At 35.4% G+C, this 23,921-nt stretch overlaps 1 protein-coding gene across 2 annotated transcripts in view; it reads left to right on the top strand.

The window, feature by feature from the left end:
- The window catches only part of prdm16 (PR domain containing 16), a 233,466-nt gene that overhangs the window by 410 nt on the left and 209,135 nt on the right, over positions 1 to 23,921 (top strand). The window lies entirely within an intron of this gene.

Raw genomic sequence — 23,921 nt, 5'->3', positions numbered from 1 at the left:
ATTGTGCCACACATCACTGTCCGTGTTTACATGCTAACAAATAATCTGTTATAAACATCACACCAAACACTTTATTGATCCAGTTCAGCTCATGTTGAAATTAAATTCAGATTGGAAATAGTGGTGTAGATGAAACATGAAAAGCTTCTTTCCTTACAGGTCACATTAACAAATACTTATAAAGATCAGTTTACACTGTGTAAAGGCATACATGCAATCCATTTCTCTCAATATTGCAGGTATTTGTCCGTATGTAGTTTTAAAGAAAAAGTCATCCTCTTTATAATCCGATATAATATCCAACCTTTAAGATTTTGTATGGGGATCAAGTTGTAGCCACTTTTGAGTTACGCTTTCTTACTTGTTGCTAGAAGTATTATTAATTAATACTTGTCTTTTACCGTTTAGTTGGGTGCAGTATTTCCCAGGTAAATTGTTGTGAAGGAGAAGTTCATTCCATTAGCAAAACTATTTTGTATTACTTGCAAAGATATATTAATGGCCGCCTAATTATATTTGGCGACACTTTTTAAAAGATTTTTTTCTACTATTATTATCATCCTTTGACACTTTTTTTATATCCGCCCAAGATAACCAAATATCTGCGAACGTTTAACTAGTATAAAATTATTTTCTGTTTACCCATTTTGTAGGCCTAATGATGGTTCTGTGCACTCCCACAGACAGTCACGTGTCCTGCAGACCCACAGAGATAATTATTATATTTTTTTAGAGATATTGTCTGTTTTTATTCCTTTTTTTCCTGTCATTTATTTCTCATCAGCTGTGTATTTTATTAACTTGATAATGTTGATATATTGCATAGCCTATTTTATACATATCTAAAAGGCTTTGGCAATACTGTACAACATGTCATGCTAATAAAGCAACCTGAACTTGAGAGACAGAAGGAGAGAATGAAATGACAAAAAAAAGCAAAGCAATTAAAGTTAAAAATGACATTTTCTTTTGGTTTGTCGCATGTAGTTGACCATTTATGTGCTGTGCGTAAAAGGTGTCTTTCAATCCGGCTACCACCGCAAGTATATTTCAAACCTTTGCGAAGCACTGCTTGCATTACATCCTGCCAGTACGACTGAATGGTTGGGCAACTTAAAAAATGGTTTTCTAAGTCTAGTGGCGGTTCTAGTTTAAATGGCACCCTGGGCGAACCACCCCATATTCAACTATTCCCCCCCACCCTCCTGGAAAAAAAAAAAATTAGAACCAAATAAAAACTATGTGGTTGACTTTTTATTACACCCATTGGAACACATGTAATTGTCCCAAAGAAACAATACAGACAGCATACAAACAATCTGAAATGTTACTAATATTTCACTACATCTGGACCTTTCTTGCCTTGCCTGGATCAATTATATCATCATATAGCCTATTAAAGTAACCCCAAGGGGCATTGCTAGACAAAATGGCCAAGCCCCACTACCCAAAAACATATATTTTAACATTATTTAGTATAATATGAATAAATATTTAGTATAAAGAATTATAAATCTGTTTATTTTCTTTATATATATATATATATATATATATATATATATATATATATATATATATATATATATATATATATATATATATATATATATATATATATATATATATATATATATATATATATATATGTATATATATATATATATATATATATATATATATATATATATGTATATATATATATATATACAGTTGAAGTCAGAATTATTAGCCCCCTTTGAATTTATTTTTCTTTTTTAAATATTTCCCAAATTAAATTTAACAGAGCAAGGAAACTTTCACAGTATGTCTGATAATATTTTTTCTTCTGGAGAAAGTTATAGAATAAAAGTAGTTATAAAAGTAGTAGAATAAAAGCAGTTATTAATTTTTTAAAAACCATTTTAAGCTCTTTAAGTAACTTTTTTCCGATAGTCTACAGAACAAACCATCATTATACAATAAATTGCCTAATTACCTTAACCTGCCTAGTTAACCTAATTAACCTAGTTAAGCCTTTAAATGTCACTTTAAGCTGTATAGAAGTGTCTTGAAAAATACCTAGTCAAATATTATTTACTGTCATCGTGGCAAAGATAAAATAATTCAGTTAAGATATTAGTTATTCATTAAATATACTTAAACATAGAATTTTAGTATTGGCTAATCAGTGCTACAATAATACTGTCAGACCTTGATCACTCCCAGATAAAAACAGTGCGAGTTAAAATAACACTGTCCATTTTTTTTTTAAGTCTGAGAGATCCGTCACAGCAGGGGCCACGAAAGCACTGATACCGTCTCCGAGAGCTTGTCAAAAGAGCCATTAATCTCTTTCCCATTAAAACATCAGCTGCCTGTTTTAGCTGCATTTACAAAGCCAAATGTTTTAATATCCAGCCAGACGACGACAATGCCGGAGGCCCGTTTGTTTCAAATACAATTACTGCACATTGATTTTCTATAATTAATCTATGTCTTTGTGTACTATCACTGTTAGCTTCCGTGTCACGCACATACATAGTCACACTTACACACACACTTTTAGGACAAAGTGTTGTGGATTACATCTAAAAGAGCTTAAATAAGAGTCGCGAGCATGTGTGTGTGAGGATCAGCGTTTGGTCAGACAGACTCAGATAGGCATCTCTGTTTCGGAGTGTTTGTGTTGTGAAGGAGGGATAACTGCTTAAAAAGCAAGGGATAAATAAATGAAAGAAGCTCTTTTTTTCTATGCCTGTCTGTCGGGATTTGACTTAAGACATCTTTCAGCTCTCATAATAACGCCTGAGACAGAGACAGCGGATAGGGATGTGGAAAAAAACATCGATTTTTGATGTTATAGGTTATCGGGCACAGATGTTTTCATTGCATAACCTCAGGGTTGATTTTGCCCACACACACTATATATATATATATATATATATATATATATATATATATATATATATATATATATATATATATATATATTAGCCAGATGTTCTTTATATCTGAACGCACACATACACAGATAATGGCTCTCGTTTGCTAACACATTATGATGTATCCAGATGTGGGATTATTCATAGTATTCCTTCATTTTCCTTAGATTTAGTCCCTTTATTCATCAGGTCTTGCCACAGCGGAATGAACCGCCAACTTATCTAGCAAATGTTTTACACTGAGAATGCCCTTCCAGCTGCAACCCAGTACTGGGAAACACCCATACACTCACATTAACTCACACTACGGCCAATTAATTGTATTCAATTCACCTATAGCGCATGTCTTTGGACTGTGGGGGAAACCGGAGCACCCGGAGGAAACCCACGCCAACACGGGGAGAACATGCAAACTCCTTACAGAAATGCCAACTGACCCAGCTGGGGCTCGAACCAGCGACCTTCTTGCTGTGAGGCGACAGCGCTATCCACTGAGCCTCCGTGTCGCCCCGAAGTATTCATAGTTCATTATATTAAAGGGATAATTCAGACATCAGACTAAAATGGGAGGGAGAATCCAACCTATTGCAGAGGAAGATTGGTTGAATATCTGCTCTGTACAGACCATTTCTTCCAGCTCTGGTTTGTGGCGAGATTTTTGCTGGAGGAATCTTACTAGATACTTTATAACCCCCTAGTTAACATGCTTGCAAACACGGGAGAAGGACAGGGGACAGTGCTGGAGGAAATGTGGGGAAGACTTAGCCAGTGGCAAATTTAGGCATGGGCAATATTGGCGATTGCCAAGGGTGGCATCTTGCTGAGGGCGGCAGGGGGAGACGGTGCAAAACAAACAATCAAACAAAAAAAAAATCTTCAGTAAAAGCTTTGAGATGCAATTTACTATATGCAAGTGTATTAATTTAGAGTGGTAATCCTAAGACAATCTCTCTGCAATTCATAACTTTTTGATTTAGTGGCTAATTTGTATGAATTCGAACAATCTAATTCGCAGAATCCCCAGAATAAAGACGTTAGGGGTCATTCACATTTGGCGTCCTTTGCACACGCAAGTTTGTTATTCTCTATGTGCAACCGAAACAATGCTGGTGAAAGCAAACTGATGCATGTGCGTAGAAAACCATTTCACGTGCTGCTCTGCTCCTGGTCTGAATATCGGTTGTTTACATGCGCGCCGATAAAATACACCCCGCTTATGTGCTGTGAAGCCAGAGTAACTTTTATGCAGAGGTGTCGGCATGCAGCAAGCTAGTTATTATAATATGTTATAGTATAGTTAGTTATAATATGAAGATGTTCTTATTTTAATAAGCATGGCCATGAAGCAGAAAAGAGAGATGATGAGTCAGGGAGGTAACTAAGAATTAATAACATTAATTCTCGGCCATGAGCCGGGTCTAAGACATCAGATACAGTAATTACATAAAGCTTATTTTTTTGTATTCTATTGAATTGTCTTTAATATTCATGCTAAATATTTATGAAGTGATCTTAGCATATCACTTCAGTTGTGTCTTGACATTGCTTTTCAGTTTCATTTAGGATTGATTTCTGTTATTTATTTAGAATAATAATTCTAGAATAATAATAATAACTCTATTTATTTGTAATAATTTACAATATAAATATATAAAAAATATAAAGGGGGCTAATAATTCTGACTTCAACTGTATATTTATATATATACAGTTGAAGTCAGAATTATTAGCCCCCCTTTTTATTTTTTTCCCCAATTTCTATTTAACGAAGAGAAGATTTTTCAACACATTTCTAAAAATAATGGTTTTAATAACTCATTTCTTTTCTTTTTTTTACAATTCTACTAAATTTCTTTTTCTCATTAATTTTGTTTTTGCCATTATGACAGTAAATAATATTTGACTAGATATTTTTCAAGACCCTTTTATACAGCTTAAAGTGGCATTTAAAGGCTTAACTAGGTTCATTAGGTTAACTAGGCAGGTTAGGGTAATTAGGCAAGTTATTGTATAATGATGGTTTATTCTGTAGACTATCGAATAAAAAATTGCTAATAATTTAATAATAATAAGGGGCTAATAATTTTGACCCCAAAATGGTTTTTAAAAAAATTAAAAGCTGCTTTTATTCTAGCCAAAATAAATCAAATAAGACTTTCTCCTGAAGAAAAAATATTATCAGACATAGTGTGAAAATTGCTCTGTCAAACATCATTTGGAAAATATTTTAAAAAGAAAAAACAATTTTAAAGGGGGGCTAATAATTATGATTTCAACCGTATATGTTGAAAGTCAACTGGTGTGTGTGTTTAATTTCATGGAAAGGTGAAAAGATAGCCGTTAACATCAGCAGAAGGTGGTCTATCCGCAGGGGAAATGAATCTCTAATGTTAGCTTAAGCTGACCAGCAAAATCCGCTCCTGTAAAAATATCTTCTCAAGCAACCCTGCAAATTTAGGGCATCTGATTATGCCTCCCCTCCCGAAATACATTACAGGTCATGAGGGCCGTCATACAGCCTTTGGGCGAGTTTGCTTCAAATGTGACGATTGATTGATTATCATGATAATTTGTTTGAAATGATTATCTGGATATAATAATCACCCCCTGCCTCGTGCTGCGTTTTCATGCTCTCTTGTTCCCCCGTATAATGCGCCTCCATCAGAAATGGCCTCTGGTTATGGAGGCGTAGTAACAGGGGCCTCCCGGTCGGGTCCTCAGGGGCCGGGGGGGCCCCATTGATGAATGATGACCCAAAGGAGCCTGAAATCAGAGAGAATAAACAGGGGGAAGAAGAGAAGAGGAGAGGGACAGGGAAGGCTGGTAACTATCTGTAGCGGAGGGCAATTATACGCCAGGCCAGGCAGCCCCAGGGGCAGCAGATCGCTCGGAAGAATGCAGTGGGGTCCTGACCACCCAACACACACACACACAAACAAACACACACTCGCTGGGAAAGGAATCAGAAATCGTTCCTGCTCTTTCATCACAAAAAAAAAGTGTGACGAAAGCTAATTTTTGCAAGCCTGGTTTAAGGCCGCTCTGAATGACAATCGAATATTACACTTAATAAAGAGTCTTTCAAAAGCACATTAAATATTTTACAAGTGTCTCTCGGTCTGCTTGATAACACAAATCTAAGAGGTTCAAGTGAACTGTTTATTAGTTTTGCATCTGAACACTTTTAACAGTGCTTTATATATAATATGCTGCTTTCAACACAGGCTCATTGTGAATACGTACCCCCGTATACATCTCTGTAGAGCGCGAATTATATAGCCAGAGCTACGTATGGCTGCATTTTGACTTAAAAATTAACGCTACGATGTGATATGAAGCCATCGACGGCTTCTGATTCTTTTCATACTACCAGCTGATCGCTTACCTATGTGTGGACGGCTTTACCGCTGTTATCGGTTTGCCCAGTAACTCAGGTTTGAGTCCGGCAAAGAACGGTTCTAGAAGAAGGTAAAACAAAAGGCAAAAAGTAAAATAAACAAGTAAATATTCAAATCAGTTCAATTCACCTTTATTTCAATAGTGCTTTTTACAATGTAGATTGTGTCAAAACGGCTTCACATAGAAGATTATAGTGATTTGAAACAGTGTCAGTTCAGTTTAAGTAGAGTTTAAATACTGTAGCAGGGTGAGAACATGGTAAGATCTAAAAACATGGTAAAAATCAGGTGAGGGCTTTTCTTTTTCTAGCGTGTGTTTCCAAAAATCATCGTTTGCCAATTAAGGTCGCAAGCTGCGTCGTTACAAACATTGGGCGTTTCCCAAATCCATCGATCCAACGAACTTTCGCAAACTGCATCGTAAACTTGTACGCTTGTAACTACACCTCTGGAGCTGTAGTTGGAAGCATAGTTTCTGCCTCTGTTCTATTCCCCTTTATCCCCCCTATGCCCTATTTTTGTAGAACTTTCCTACATTTAAACTTGGAATGATTTAAAAAAAAAGTCATCTCTCTTACGTGTCATATGCTTTTAAAGTATTTTTACAGTTCAGTTTTAGCGATCTTCATATTGACAATTGCATTCTCTTCGTAGTGCACTTTGAAATCATTTATGCCATCTTGAATGCAGCCGTGACTCATGACGAAAGCTATAGGTGACCTATTATTTAAAAGAGGAATTTACGTTACGTCTCCAAAGCTTGTGGATTTATTTAAAGCTTTGTGTTATTTATTAAAAAATGTATCTGTACTGTATATGACATGGGCCTGTTGGTTAGAACATTTCTGCAAAATGTGTTAAATTGTAAAAGTAGACTTATATATATATTTATATATAATTATTATTATTATTATTATTATTATTATTATTATTATTATTATTATTATTATTAAGTAGGATTTTTTTTTCATTTCTTTTCAGAAATACTGTAAATTAGTCCTACAACCATTATCAATTTATATTATTTATATATGAGATTAGAATATGTGTTAGCTAAATGTTAGCTAAGTGATTGTATATGTATATTTGTAAAGGAAACTTAGGTCCTATATGTGTCGTTTACATAAATTTCAATTAATATGGAAAGCAAGTGCACGTTTTTACCAAAATTAATATTGGATTTATTTTAATGCGTGTGCGTGTAAAACAATATAATTTGCACAAAAAAATGGGGTGGTTCTCTAAAGAAGTTGTTACTACACCCCATTTAGAGCGTAACCACAAACATTTTATGTTATACCTAACATGGTTCAAACAATGGATCTGCGACAGAGCAACAACGGTTTTGGGAAAAACTTGTCACTACATCGTTCTTTTCCCATTTTGATAGTTTTAGCCGCCAGTTATGTTGTTGTTTGCGAAACGCACTCCTGGATTGTTTTTGAAAACCCTGTTGATTGGGTTTGAGAAGGGGTGGGTTGGGTTTTGTCAGTCAGTCGGTCAGTGAGTCAGTCGACAGCAGCCTCTGGTGGATTTACGTGAAAACAGCAGGCGTGAATGGCACTCGCGAGAGAAATTCAAGATCTCAAAAAGCATACACAGCGGCCTCTGGTGGATTTGCGAAAACAAAAACTGCCCAAAAAAAAATGTAGCTCCTGGGACGTACTTCGCGATCTCCAGAAATGTATATAGGGGTACGTATTAATAATGAGCTTGGGTTGGGTAGAAGAATGAGTAAATGATAGTAGAATATTAGTTTTTATGTGAACTATCCCTTTAAATATGTGTGCATTCAAGCACTTTTGTGTGGGTGTAAGTGTGTTTTTCATTCATAAACACAAATCTAAGAGGTTCAAGTGCTGTTAACTAGTTTAGCGTCTGAACGCTTTTAACGGCGCTTTCTAACTGTCATTTTAGGAGCTCATTTAAAGGGGAAAGCGATTCCGCGCTGGAACATGCCTGTTCAATTAAAACAGAAAGCTTTCTCATGCGCCCGAGCGCTAGACGGTCTGAAAACACAGAGCAATTGAAGACGTTTAGGCTTTTCTGTCACTATGAGGGGAGGGAGGGCTGCGTAGAAATAATATTTGTGGTTTTTAGCATGACTATGAGAAGACTTAATGATAATATCCCTTCTCAGGCCCTGGCTCGGTTACAATTTAATGGCCTCTGACTGACAATCTTTCTGTGTGTTTTAGTGGCGTTTAATGTCTATACAATGGTGCTTTCTGTATTTTTATAAAGCTTCAAACAGTCCGTTGAATTGTTTAGAAACTCTTTCATCTTTTAAATAAGTGAAATTAAAAGTAATATATTTTTTAATCATAATAAATTGTTGTATGTTAAGAAGAATAAATCTTCATAACTTGTCATCAAACAAACCTGATAACTTGTTTGTCACTGAATGACAATTCCGCTAAACAGTTATGAACATAAACATAAATAGCGCTGTTCTTGGATGTTAAAAATACGTAACAATAATTGGGTCTCGCTTTATATTAGGTGGTCTTAAATGAATCCCCCCGGATAGGTGTCTATATTATCAGAATATTCTGAAACAAATGCATCCTCACCTGACCCACTGAGAGCCACGAGTTGCACTGGAGTAACGTCAACTCCTCCTTCATCTGATTGGCTAGACGAGCAACTGTCAGTCTCGACTAGTGAACCAATGATGATGCTGAAGCCTGCCCATTATTTAAATGAAACTCACATTGCATCTGTTGGAAAAGCAAGAATGTGGAAACAAGTACGAAGCACACAATTCAACATTCATTGTCTAAACGCGTTTTCATTTTTAATTCACGCTCATTATCTTTTGGTATGCGACCTTGTTGTTTCTTATTCTGCGTTTGGTTTTCACTTCTGTGTGTTATAATTTTACTCACAATGTCAATATTTTGATTTACGCTTATTATTTTTCTATCTGCGATTGCAATACTTTAGGCAGGAATTTGATCACATAACCTATAGCGCATGTCTTTGGACTGTAGGGGAAACCGGAGCGTTCGAAGGAAACCCACATCAACATGGGGAGAACATGCAAATTCCACACAAAAATGCCAACTGGTCCATTCAGAACCCGAACTAGTGACCTTCTTGTTGTGAGGTGAAAGTACTAACCACTGAGCTATCGTGCCACTATTTGGGACAATATAATTAACAATATAAATAACAATAGTATAAACAGAATTTTTGGGGGCGAATTAAGTTTGTAATACTGGATGTAATAGTGCTTTTACATTTTGATATGAAACCTTCGAGATTATCACTATTAGAATGCTAACGTACATTAGAGGTAAAAAGCCTGGAATATTGAAGGTTTTATTATGTTTTTGAAAGAAATCATTGGGCTAGATAAGTCAAAACGTTAAATTGACGTTGTACCCCAAAGTTGTTGAGACATTTCATTTTGTTTGAAAATGAAAATCATGTTGACGTCAGAACCCAACGTCAGGCTGGCCTCAATGTCCAACGTCGAACCTAGAATCAACCAAATATAAACGTCTAATAATACATGTTACAGCTTGACGTTGTGTGGACGTTATCACTATGACGTCTATCAGATGTTGGATTTTGGTTGCCATACCTGGCGAAAAAATGTCAGTATTTGACGTCAATATGACGTTGGTTTAAGATGTTGGCTCGACGTTGGATTTTGGTCACTTTCCAACACAACCTAAAATCAAACAAATATCAACGTCATTTGACGTCGTAGTTTGACATCAAAATAACGTTGTCCTTGGACGCTGGTTGGACATTGAAATTTGGTCACCTGACGTCACAACCTAAATCCAACCTATTATTAACCCCTTATGATGTTGTGTGCCTGCTGGGTACAGTAATGGCTCATTTCCACTTAGTGGTACGGTATGGGTTGGTATGGGTCACCTTTATCAGGCTTGCATTTCCACTGCCAAAAGCGAATCAATGCCATACATTTAGTCCTTATTTGCGTTCACAAATAACACGCAACATATAGCCCACAGTAACCTCTCATCTGTATCTTCACCAGCACATGTAACCTCTGTTACAAAGCAATACCATCATTCCGAGTTCATAGAAGTCCAACAGTGATGATAATAGTTGAACATGGCATTTGTTCTTTTTTTAGGTTGCTGAAAGAATCATTTGCTCCTTTGTTATTGTCTGGCTTCTTTGTTTTTTCGCGCTTCACTCTTGCGTTTGTCCATTTCTGAAATGATCGGATGTCAGAAGCACTTCAATAATCACGCCCAAATTATTATCATCAGGTCAAGAAGTTCATTATTTCAAATGTAAACGTGCACGCAAGCTCTCTCTCGCGAAACCGCTCGCGCTTTAGACGTCCTTGTATACAACTACGGGGCACAGGGTAGATTCAGCTCTTCTTGGCTTTGTGGCTGTTTTTCAAGACGACGACAAGGTTTGTTTAAGCTCGGGTCGACCATGGCTCGTTATTATATGTATATATTATTACGATGTAATGTCTCGGCTGTGTATTCAAAAATGCGCTTCCTTCGTTTTCATTATCCTGGCTCGTGCATGAGCAAGTGACGTATCTCTGTAGACCAAAAGCGTTCAGTGGTACGATACGATTCGCTTTTTGGTGCCTTTTGACAGAGGAAATGGCCATAAAAGCATACTGGACAGTAACATACCATACCACTCAGTGGAAACAGGCCAATTTGGGTGAATTCGGTATGACATTTCTTCCCTTGCTGTCTGTTTTTCTTATTTACAGTGTTAACCTGAGACTGATGCCACAATTCTAGTCATACATCAAACAAATCAGATATAAAAATTATCTTTTCTCTATCTGCAGCTGTCCGATCTGCTTGTTTCCCCGAGCAGGCATATGCACACACACACACGCACATACACATACTCAAACCACTGAAAAATGTGAAGGTTGTTTACGGGGGTGGATGCGAGACATATTTTATCTGGCCTCTTATTCCCAAAGGCATCTCCTGTCATAGTATCGCTCCTCTTTGACAAGAACGGAAAACAAATGTCTCTTTCTGCCACATCTGTGGGAATTGTCCTTTAACAGAGCAGAATGCTGTCATTATCCCTGATCTTCCCAGCGTTCACAGGACTAGAGCCTCGGATACAGTGTGAAAAGTGAAATGTGTGTGTGTGTTTGTGAGAGAGAGAGGGAGATTGTGAAAGAGAAAGATCAGTGATTGAGGATGGAATGATCCATTGTGGACAGAAGCTGGTCTGTGACGGCGTTTGTGCTGGAATTCAAGTGGGAGAAAGTGAAGAGCGATGGAGAGCAAATAGAAGGCTGCTGAATGAGCAGTATATTAACTATTTAAAACGCCATCGCTCCGTTCGCTCTTCTATAATATCGGTAGGGAACGCTGTTCAACCGTGGCCTTTTTTTCTGAACTCTGTCTCCGGACAAAGGCGCGATAAAGTGGCTGGCTTTGTCTTTACTCAAAGTCCTCTTCTAATTCCGCGAGTGGGTGTTCATTAATTCACTCGTGTGAATGAAGTCTCATATAATAACATGCGACTGGGTTGCCGTGGAAACTCTTTCTAAAGGCGTTATCGGTTCGGGACGGTAAGGGTGGTCTCTTTCCATAAGCAGAATGCATTTGTTGTTTTTTCGGCATTTCTCAGAGCGTGTCCCCAGGCCCGTTTCAGTGTGTGCAGTGGTCCCAAAACTATTTGGATGCTAAAGTCCTGAAAATGTCAGTGCATTATATGGAGAAATATCAAAGCAGGTGGCATTTCTCTTTAAGGGAAAACACCCTTCTCGAGCAAAATAAAAGTCTGTGTGTAGTTGTACTAGGACATCTGGGACATTCGTAAAGTTACAGACGACACTTGGTTTGATATAATAATGCAAGCTCATATTTTTGTGCAGGACTTATTTTTATGTGCTATTTTAGATTTTTAATGGCATCCAATTCTCTTTATTTTGCATGCTTATGAAATCTAATAAGGCTTCTTGGCATAAGATGCTTGTTCTATGTCTGGAAAGATATTTTGGGGTATAAATTAATGCAGAGTAGAGAAGTAGTTGGTGTATTCGTTAAATCATTATTATATTTTTTGTCTTCTGGAAAAACTATATAAAATTTATAAACACAAACAAACAAATATATTAAATGCTGTATTACACATGCAGGTGTACATTTAGCTTAGATTTAATGTAAGAGATTATACTTTTAATCATCAAAAGTGCTTTAAATTGATTTAAAGAATGCAATTAAGACTTAATCTTACAAAATATTTTTGTCCTGAAAACGCCCTGAAAGAAGTTGCATCATGTTGCTAATGTTGTTAATAATAATAATGGCAGATAGTGGCAGAAGGTAGATTTTTCAGATGAAACATCTGTTGAACTGCATCCAAATAATCAGCAGGATAGCGCTCCTTCTCATACTTCAGCCTCCACATCAAAGTTCCCGAAAGCAAAGAAGGTCAAGGTGCTCAGGGATTGGCCATCCCAGTCACAAGACTTGAACATTACTGAGCATGTCTGGGGTAAGATGAAGGAAGAGGCATTGAAGATGAATCCTGATGTTATTTGAAGTGATTTGAGTCATTGCAGAGATGTATGGACACAGTCGTCCAAGCTCATGAGAGTCATACACGATATTAATTCTTTTTCCACTGCAGCATAACTTTATATTCTATACTGGACATCATTTCTGTTAAGTGACAAGACTTTCGTCTCAAAGTCAGACCTTACTGTCCTAATGAAATCATTAAAAATCAAGGTATATCATATTTTATTTTGGTCAAATAAGCATAATCTAGAGGCCTTTGCCTTTCATATAACACTTCTGATACCAAATGATCAGCTAGAATCAAGCTATTATTTGTTGTTCCTAAAACTTGGATGGACGACAAGACATTTGCCAAGTAGTGTATAAACTCAAAACATTTTTAATAAAGATAAAAATAACATACTGGCCCCAAAATGTATTTTTGGAGATGCATATTTGCAAAACACTTGCAAACAAGTTATATAAAAAAGGCACTTTAACACAATTAACTCTTATAATGCAATGCTTATATTTAAGTCTTTTGAAAAAGAGAATGAGACACAGAAAAGACAGAGAGAGAAGGGCAGATGCATGCCTAAATGCCCAGGAGAGAGACTCTGCCAGCCGGACACTGTCTGACACTTGTCTGGAGGCAGTGCCCAGCCATCTGAAGGTCATGTGAAAGCAAACCACATGATTTCTGGACACGCCAAATCACCAAATGTGGATCTCTTCATACTAAAAAAAATAAATAAAATGACGACCAAAAGAAATGGGTTTACCAGAGACCGCAGACAGTAAAGGGAAACGTTTTTAACCAAAGTTTCAAACACAAATATTTCATTTTCTTCAAATTCCACTCTTTTTTAATAGAATTATTCATTGTTGAATACTTTTGATTCATTGTTTTTGGCATTCCAGTGTATTTTTCTTCATTAATAGCTCATATGGCTGTATGATATGAAGAAATGTATATCACAATATAAGTTATCACATATCCTGATAACGATATATCACGATCATTCAGTCATTCATTCATTCATTTTCCTTTGGCTTAGTCTCTATTTTAGAGGTTGCCACAGTGGAATGAACCACCAATTATTCCAGCATATGTTTTATGCAGCGAATGCCCTTCCGGCCGCAACCCAGTACCGGGAAACACGCACACACTCTCACACCCATGCACACTCAAACACAACAGCCAATATAATTAATCCAATTCACCTATAGCGCATGGCTTTTGAACTGTAGGGGAGACCGGAGCACCTGGAGGAATAGGTGATCATATTTCTCAGGTTATCTAGGGCACATGTTTGATTAAAAATGTGGACATATAAAATAATTATTACTCAAATATAAAAAAAAATAAAACTGCTTTAATTCTAGCCAAAATAAAACAAATAAAGCTTTCTCCATAAGAAAATTCCTTGCTCTGTTCAACATAATTTTCGAAATATATATAAAAAAATGACTTCAATTGTATATCATCATATCACACAGCCCTATCAGCTCATGTTTTAGCATTTACTATGTTAGCATGTTTACTAAATCTAATCAGGTCGTTCAGAAAAACCCAGCACAATTCCGATGACAACTTTAGCAAGTGTCTGACATCCCTCGACTTGTCTGACCTCATTTCTTAGCCGTGTCAGTATTAGCTGATAAATGGTGTTTTCGAATCTGTCTTATCTCTTTGAATTGTGTTGTCGCTAGCGCGTTCGCCACTCCACCGTCTTGCAAAATCCCTTTCAAAAGCAGATGGAGCTGAAGTTCACAAACAGCTCGTTTCTCATCCCATTGTGGCGGCTGTCACCTCGGCCCATGGCAGCAGAAAAGAGCCCAAATCCCTCGTTTGTTTTGGAGATCATGTGATAAACGCTGCGGCGCTCGCGTTCAGGACAGGCTGACCCGAGAGTGCACTGCGGAGGCCGGACTGATCAGGCGCTTTCACAAACCTTTTGTTTGCCCAAGAATCTTTGAATGCCTCCTAGTTATATTTGCAAAGACGCAATAATCATTATGAGGATTCTGCTAGTATTTGGAAATGATTGTTATGAGTGCTCTGCGTAAATGAGTACACCTCATTTTAAAAATTAATATTTGTATTCATTTCTCAGAGAATATAGGTCATATATTTTGGTGCACTTGAACAAAGCAGATTTATTAAATGGATATGTTTGTTAATATAATATTTTAGTCACTGAGCATCTTTAAAAATAGAAATATAATACATTTATGTTCATGCGAAATATTGAAAAATTAAATTTCACACTAAAAAATTGCAACAAAATGTAATTTTGCTCTTTTAAATTTTTTATTTAATACTTTTCCTTAATATACACATTTGTGTGTACTAATTTTAGACCGTTTTCGTAAGTTATTTTGTTGGATAAGCTCCAGATTTGACTTCAGTACTGTCTTATCTCATGCATTTGCGCAAATATAATATTGTAAAACTGCCTATAGAAATTATCCATTTAGATGAGAGATTTGTGAGGGGTGTACTCATATGTTGAGCAGTGTACATCTCCTTTTAATGACTGGCCATAGAGTTGAAGTATGATTACGTTCAAGATGAATTCTTAACGAAAATAATATTGTATCAGTTGCTTTTTACAATTTTTTTTTGTTTTTTTTTTTAATCTACAGTAAAGTGCTTTTTGAACATTCGGCCTTCTGGCATTGACCCAGAATAATGTAAAATTTTACTTTAAAATACAAAAGATTGTGTTTGCCCAGCAGGCACAAGATGGCAACATGACTTCAAATTGACATTGTACATTGGTCATTTTCCAACACAACCTAAAATCAACCAAATATCAACATCATTTAACATTGTTATTGGACGTCAAAATATAGTTGTCCTTGACGCTGGCTAGACACTGAATTTTGGTCACCTGACGTCATAACCTAAATCTAACCCAACATTAATTGCTATACTGTGTATTATTAGACATACACTACCGGTCAAAAGTTTTGGATCAGTTTTGTTTTTGTTCTTTTTTCATGTTTTTTTAAAGGAAATTATTCTTTTAATCAATGCGGCATTTATTAAATGTAAAAAAAAAACTATTAAAGTGTTAAATATTTAAAAAAACATTTAAATAACTGCTTTCTTATTAGTTTCAAATAAAATTATTACTCCAGTCATTATTGCTTTTATTACTATTACATTAATAATAATAATAATAATAATAATAATAATAATAATAATAATAATAATAATAATAATAAATATTAGAGTGAATTCTGAAGGATCATGTGACTCTGAAGACTGGAGTATTGAAGCTTAAAAATTAATCTTTAAAATCACTGGAATAAATGATTAAATTAAATTATAAACTACTTTTGAACAGTTATTTTATAGTGTAATAAAAGAACAATTTGTACTGTATTTTTGATTAAATAAATGCAGCTTTGGTGAGCTGGAGACTCTTTTAAACATTTAAAAATCCTACTGACCCCAAACTTTTGACCGGTAGTGTCGGTTTTGCAAATAGTGTGTCTATGTTATTTATATAATGCAGACATTTATTATATATTACCAATTTTTTCATTAACCCTGTTAATGCGATATTAAACAATGGACAAAAAGATTACTTTTTTGAACCCTTATTTAACCTATAGACAGTTATGCTGGATGGTACTGTATTTCAAAGTTGCAATATGGAGATTACTGTATATTTTACTGTAAAGATATACAATACTGTAAATACATATACAGCAAAATAAATTGTATTTTTGCTGTAATTGATTTACAGTAACTTACTGGCATACTGCTGCCAGTAAGATACTGTAGATTCTACAGGAAATTGTTAACAGTGTACTCATATAAAATGAAAATACAATTCTGATTTCACAATTTCCGTTCGATACTTTACAATGATATTTAAATGTTTATTTTTATAACTTTTCAGTGTGGGGAAAAACAACACATCATACACTCACCGGCCACTTTATTAGGTACACCTCACTAGTACCGGGTTGGACCCCCTTTTGCCTTCAGAACTGCCTTAATGCTTCGTAGCTTCAACAAGGTCCTGGAAATGTTCCTCAGAGATTTTGGTCCATATTGACATGATAGCATCACGCAGTTGCTGCAGACTTCCATGATGCTAATCTCCCGTTCCACCAAATCCCAAAGGTGCTCTATTGGATTGAGTTCTGGTGACTGTGGAGGCCATTTGAGTACAGTGAACTCATTGTCATGTTCAAGAAACCAGTCTGAGATGATTCACGCTTTATGACATGGAGAGGTATCCTGCTGGATGTAGCCATCAGATGATAGGTACACTGTGGTTATAAAGGGATGTGATTGGCTGATTAGAAATTTGCGTTAACGAGCAGTTGGATAGGTGTACCTAATAAAGTGGCCGGTGAGTGTACAATGCAATAGTAAATAAACATCATGTCTTTAAATCCTGTTTGATGCTTACAATTTGACATGATATTTATTTAAAAAATAATATTTGAGCAATAAACCAGAATTAAGAGTACAGATTTGCGTTCATGTTACAAATCCTCAGAAATATAAATATAAAATATAAGAAATCAGGAATAGATCCTTCCAGTAGGCTAATAATAGTAATATGGTGAACATCATATGTGTTATTACATGATATGTGTATTGTAGCACAAATTAAACCCTGCATTACCCTATAAGCACTCGAAACTGGAACAATCTATTAACTAATAGTAATGAACACAGTGCGTGTCATATTATTGAGAGCTAATTTTCAGCTTCAAAATGGTTGTTGACAGGTAAATCATTGACAGAAATGTTTAATAGTTGTCAGAAGGGGCTGTATGTATTTGTGGTGTTTCACATTAGTGCAATGTGTCTGTTCGGTAGGACCGCACACACACACAGACACACACGAGCAGATGAATCCCTCTCGAAGCCCACTGTTGTTCTAGAGGAATCCAGATGTGTGTGTGGACGAACACGTCTCCATCTGCGGCACACATGGGAGAGATTGTGTAGTAGTGGGAACAATTCAGGGTCACTCGCTGCCTGAGCCCTTGAATTTTTCACAGGTTCTCTGTTATCAATGAGCCAAGCTGCACACACACACACACGTACACACGCACACAGATACATGCACACACACACACTGTTAAAACCTAAACTGGTGTAAAATTGGTGCAAACAATTCATATAGGCTGAATTTAAACAGACAAGTTAAATTTAGTAACATTCAGCTTAATATGTTTGTTTCAAGAGTTCACCCTTAGATAATGCTCAACTATGATAGCAGGTTTGCTATGCTGTCCCGGGAGAGAACCCTGAGCTCGGAGACAGATGAGCCCAAGGTTTCTGCCTGGTCAATGAGCATTCGGAGGGATATGAGATCAAGTGTTTCTCGAGAGCCCCCCTATGCTCTGGCTAATAGGTGGTACTGATTGATTAGGTATGTAAAGTGCTTGTGACTGTATTACGATTGACTTATGTACATGTTTTTAGACTGTGGAAGGACTGGCTCAATTAGAACTTGAACCTGTGGCCCCCTAACAGTGCTAACCACTGAGCCACCGTGTTGCCCGATCATGAAAAAGAAGGAGGGAGAAGGGAAGGATGGGGGGGGGGGGGGCGGTTTCCAAAAACGAAGATAAGGAATGAAGTTTGGGCAGGATATTTATAGTAGTTTTAGAATGATCTGATAGGCTAGCTAATGATTAGTGATGAGGATCAGCTGTAGTTGATCATATCACGTGCTCCTCTCGAAATTAGTTTGTGAAACTTCACTTAAATTCAGCCCAAAATAAATTGTTTGCAACCACTTACTTTAACCTTTATGTACTGTTGGTGGTTTTCATCCATTCTGGTGTGTTTTTGAGTATTAATTTGGCCATAACTTGCTTTGAATAATAATAAAAAAAAAACTCAGCGATAGACTCTGGGCAAATTTGCTACCCTTTTGAAAACATGTGATGCTGTAAAAATGCATCAGATCATTTTTTTCCATTTTTTTTCTGTTTATCTAAAAAAAAATCTGTTAAATCTGTTAATAAAAATATTTTAAAAATTTAAAATTAAAAACAGATAAAAATAGATTAAAATGTGTTACTTTAATATCTTTATGTCGGAAGGATTTTTAAAATGAACTATAAAGACTATAATATTTTTAAAAAATTATTTCCCATAAATGCTGTTCTTCTGATAAAGAAAGCTGGAAAAAAAATCTCCTCGACAGTTTTCAGCATAATAATAATAATAATAATAATAATAATAATAATAATAATAATAATAATAATAATAATAGTAATAATAATAATAATAATAATAATAATAATAATAGTAATAATAATAATAATAATAATAATAATAATAATAATAGTAATAGTAATAATAATAATAATAATAATAATAATAATAATAATAGTAATAATAATAATAATAGTAATAATAATAATAATAATAATAATAATAATAATAATAGTAATAGTAATAATAATAATAATAATAATAATAATAATAATAATAATAATAATAATAATAACAATAATAGTAATTTTTAGAATTTTAGAATTTAGAATTTTAAGGCAAATCAGAATATTAGAATTATTTCTGAAGGATTTTGTGACTGACGAAATCCAGCTTTGAAATCACAGAAAGAAATGTCTTTTTTAGTATAATTAAATAAAAAAAAACTGTTATTTTAAATAGTAAAAATATTATACTGTTACTGTTGTACTTTGGATCAAATAAATGCAGGCAAGGTAAATTCCTTTATACAGCACTTTTCATACACATCGGTAATTCAAAGTGTTTTTCATAAAGAATGAAAGAGACAAGTATAAGAAAATAAAAATAATAGAAATGATTAAAAACTGTTTAAAATGTGTTAAAAAAGAAAGACATAATAGTGCGATCTGCCGGATGTAGCACAGTGCTCATTCAGTAAAGGCACAGCTAAACAGATGTGTTTTCAGTCTTGATTTGAATGTGCCTAATGTTGGAACACATCTGATCATTTCTGGAAGCTGATTCCAGCAGCGAGGGGCGTAGTAGCTGAAAGCCAATTCACTCTGCTTTGGATGAACTCTTGGAATTTCTAGTTTATGTGATCCTAAAGATCTGAGTGATCTGTTAGGTTTGTATTCAGTGAGAATATCTGTAATGTATTGAGGTCCTAGGCCATTTAGTGATTTATAGACCAGTAATAATACTTTAAAATCTATTCTGAATGTAACTGGGAGCCAGTGCAAAGACCTGAGGACAGGCGTGATGAGCTCTGATTTTCTGGTTCTGGTCAGAATCCTGGCAGCAGCGTTCTGGATGAGCTGCAACTGTCCGATTGTCTTTTGTAACAAATGTAAGTGGATTGAACATAAAACAATTAAGTTGTCCCCAAAAAAAGAATTGTTTTGTTTTGGCTCATTTGAGTATGTGTAAACACTAAATGAAAGTGTATTTGATAATTATTTCAGGAGTCTTTTTATTAATCCTGTTTATGTAAAATACTTTCAATTAGCATTGCGTATGCATGCACTATATAAATAAACGTCCCTATTGCCTAAAATGAGAATATTAAAGTTAATACATCAAGTTATTTGTTGTTTTAACCCACAATAAATGTTTCGAAGCTTTGATTATAAAACTAATCATACATTTGCATATTATTGAGAGACACAAAGTTATACAGAGTGACAAATGATTATTATTGTTTATCATATGCATATCTATATACTGTTGTAGTCAGAATTATTAGCACCACCTTTTCCCCCAATTTCTGTTTAATGGAGAGATTTTTTTCAACACATTTCTAAACATGATAGTTTTAATAACTCATTTCTAATAACTCATTTCTTTTATCTTTGCCACGATGACAGTAAATAATATTTTACTAGACATTTTCAGGATACTAGTATTTAGCTTAAAGTGACATTTAAAGGCTTAACTGGGTTAATTAGGTTAATTAGGCAAGTCATTGTATAACGATGTTTCGTTCTGTAGACAATCAAAAAAAAAAAATAGCTTAAGAGGGCTAATAATTTTGACCTAAAATGTTTTTTTAAAATCACATACTGCTTTTATTCTAGCCGAAATAAAACAAATGACTTTGTCTAGAAGAAAAAATATAGGAAATACTGTGGAAAATTCTTTGCTCTGTTAAACATCATTTGGGAAATATGTCTGTATAAAAATCTAATAATTCTGACTTCAACTGTAGGTAATGCTAGATATTTTATGAAGGTTTCATCGAATAACATTGCAATCTATCATGATTTCATCTTGTAGACATCATGCAATTTGGACCATTGAATAAAATTAAGGTGTTCACAAAACAATTTTGCTCAATAGCAAAAAACATCCCGTTATTAAACAAAAGGAGTCCTTGTTCAGGAAAGAAAGCGACTTAAAAACAAAGGACGTGAGGATGGAATTAGTCAATAAGAACTCAGGGAGGTTTAAAGTTCGAGTTCCACTAAGCTTTTTGCAATTCGCACCCTGATTCCGATATGTTAATAAAACAGGGCTTCACTACCACCCCCTCCTTTTCGGCATTTGGGCTTTGAGGGTTTAATCTTTATTATGGAGCATTACCCCACCGCGAGCTCTCTGGTCCCGCCTGGCACCACAGACCTCACTGCTCAAATGAACTGTTAAATAACTCCACCTAATCCTGAGCCCCTGAAACAATAGGTGCTTGGAACATCCATTTTTTCCATCCATCAATCAAGCGCTTAGGCTTTGGAGATTTATCATTAATTATAGATGTAAAAAGCGGCGGGCATCTCGGGACAATCTCGTTGGAATCCCACAAAGAAGGTTTGAGCGCGAAGGAATTAAAAAGGAAAAGATAATCAGCGTAGATGAACTAGTTTGTTTTTAGAAAGACATATTTATTTTGTTTTGTGTGTGTATGTGTGTGTGTGTAATAATTTGAAACAGTGTGCATGGTCTCATTGTGTATCTTTACTGTATAGTAGGTATTAAACCATTAACAGCTATAGAATATACTTGTTTTGTATGTTTTGAATGATTCTGAGACTTTGACTCTGGAGATGCTGAAGTGTTTGAAGTTTAACATGGCAGGGCCAGGGGCGTAGCCGACATTTTAAAAGTGAAGGGGACGGCTATATGAGATCATACGTTCATATAATTATTTATCACCTGTTTCTAAATGGTCCGTCTCTAAAAGTGAGGGGGACGGATCCCCCCCGTCCCCCCGGTTGCTAATCCCCTGTGCAGGGGGTTACGTCTGCCATTATAAACATAACAAACACACTTTAATACAAACCAACATTCAATTATTTTTAATTAATTAATACAAATTATTAAAATAAAGCTACTAGATTTTTGGACATTATTTCAAAGCGTAATTAAAAAAAGTTTAAAAATGTCACCCACTATACACGTGCGAGTGTTTATGACCTAGATAATGAAATAAAAGCCTGGCTTATTTGGCCTCCAGGATCGAAACATTCATTTATGCAAATGAACAGTTGTGCCCTATTTGTTAATTAGGAGCTAATGATCAGCATCGGTTACACACTACGACGTGTGGCGACGCGACCTCGTGACTCTCAAGGCCTTCATCGTCGCCTTCATCACCACAAACACAGATCGTTTAGTGTCACAAACAGCAGGCTTCATTAAAATACGCCAATGCGGAGGGAAACGGGACGGTCTGAATATCCAGCGAGTCATTAGGATAATTAAAGAGGAAAAGCAATTGCGTAAACAAGGTTGTTAGGCTGTCACCCCTAATTAAGCCATTAAAGCGAGGAGGGGAAGAGAGTGTCGTGTTAATTACCGACTGCTCGTCGAGAGGAGGCTTCGACACTGGAATTATCTGATTGAGAAACAATGATTATCCGAAGCAGGGGGCAGTGGGAGGGGGGAGATGTTCGGGACCCCTCGGTGCTGTCTTACACAATGCGGCGGTCTCGTTCCTTTCAATTCATCCCCAATAATCCCTTCAGTCTGTGAAGCAGCCCATTCACATGTTATAGAGCGATGATGAAAAGAGAAGAAAGACCATGAAGGGTTTTCAGAGGCTGTCTGTTAAGAGGCTTATGTTCTGGTAAATGCGTACATATGTAAAATATATATATATATACAGTTGAGTGAAATATCGTGAAATATTTATTCTTTTACAAGTGATCCTTAAAAGAGAAAGGCAATTTTCAGAGTATTATTTTGTCTTTTAGAGAAAGTCTTTTTTGTTTGCTTTTAATATTTGGATTGAAGATCTGGTAAAGAAGCTCAGACCTAAATTTAGTAGTGCCTTCCTGTCGAAGCAAAGCTGATCCAAAGCTGTTTTTTTTCAGTGATAGAATTTGGAGATGTAGTTTATATGCAGTCAGGTTATCTTCCATCCATTTCATATCCGTTTTCAAACAAAAAAAAAGGAAAATTAAAAAAATGGACGTTTTTCGGTTTTCCTTTTGCTCACAAAAAAAGAAAAGAAAAAAAACAACGAGATTTTGGCTCAATTTTTGTTTTTTGGTTTAGGGTAGGAAAACTGATAAACAACTTTAAAATTCATTATTCACGTGTAGACGGTGCTGAAAAGCCCTTTTTTCTTCTGACTGGCCTGCCAAATCTGAGCCTGTGACGTCACACACATATATATATAATTAAAATAGAAGGAAATAAAATAAAAACAAATGGTTCCCTTCGTTATAGCCCCAGGACCCAATGTGTTCTTATTCTAGTCCTGCTAACAACTACTAAAAAAACTATCCAATAAAAAACACTTCCAATCAGAGGAAAAAGGACGTTTCAGCACCACCTACATGTGTATAATAAATTTTACAATTTAATCAAATTTATAAATTTATAATTTTAATAAAAAGTTGTTTATCCATTTTCTTACCCTAAATTGAGCCAAAATCTCTTTTTTTCTTCGTTTTTTATGAGCAAAAGAAAAAAAAACGGCCATTTTCATAGTTTTCCTTTTTTTTTGTTTGAAAACGGATACAGAATGGCTGGAAGATACCCTGATTATATGCTTGTAAACCGGTCGTATTAAAAAAGTTGGACGGTATATCATGCTGCAATACGATGTTATTTTAGGTTTGGGCGATTAATCTGAAAAAGTAATCGAAATTGACATTCAGAACCTAAAATTGGCCAAATTTTCCAGGATGAGGATGATTTACTTTCCC

Source organism: Danio aesculapii, chromosome 8 (genome assembly GCF_903798145.1).
Source record: "Danio aesculapii chromosome 8, fDanAes4.1, whole genome shotgun sequence".
NCBI classification, from domain to species: domain Eukaryota; kingdom Metazoa; phylum Chordata; class Actinopteri; order Cypriniformes; family Danionidae; genus Danio; species Danio aesculapii.
The sequence above is the reverse complement of the archived record's forward strand: the minus strand, read 5'-3'. Positions and strand labels throughout refer to the sequence as shown.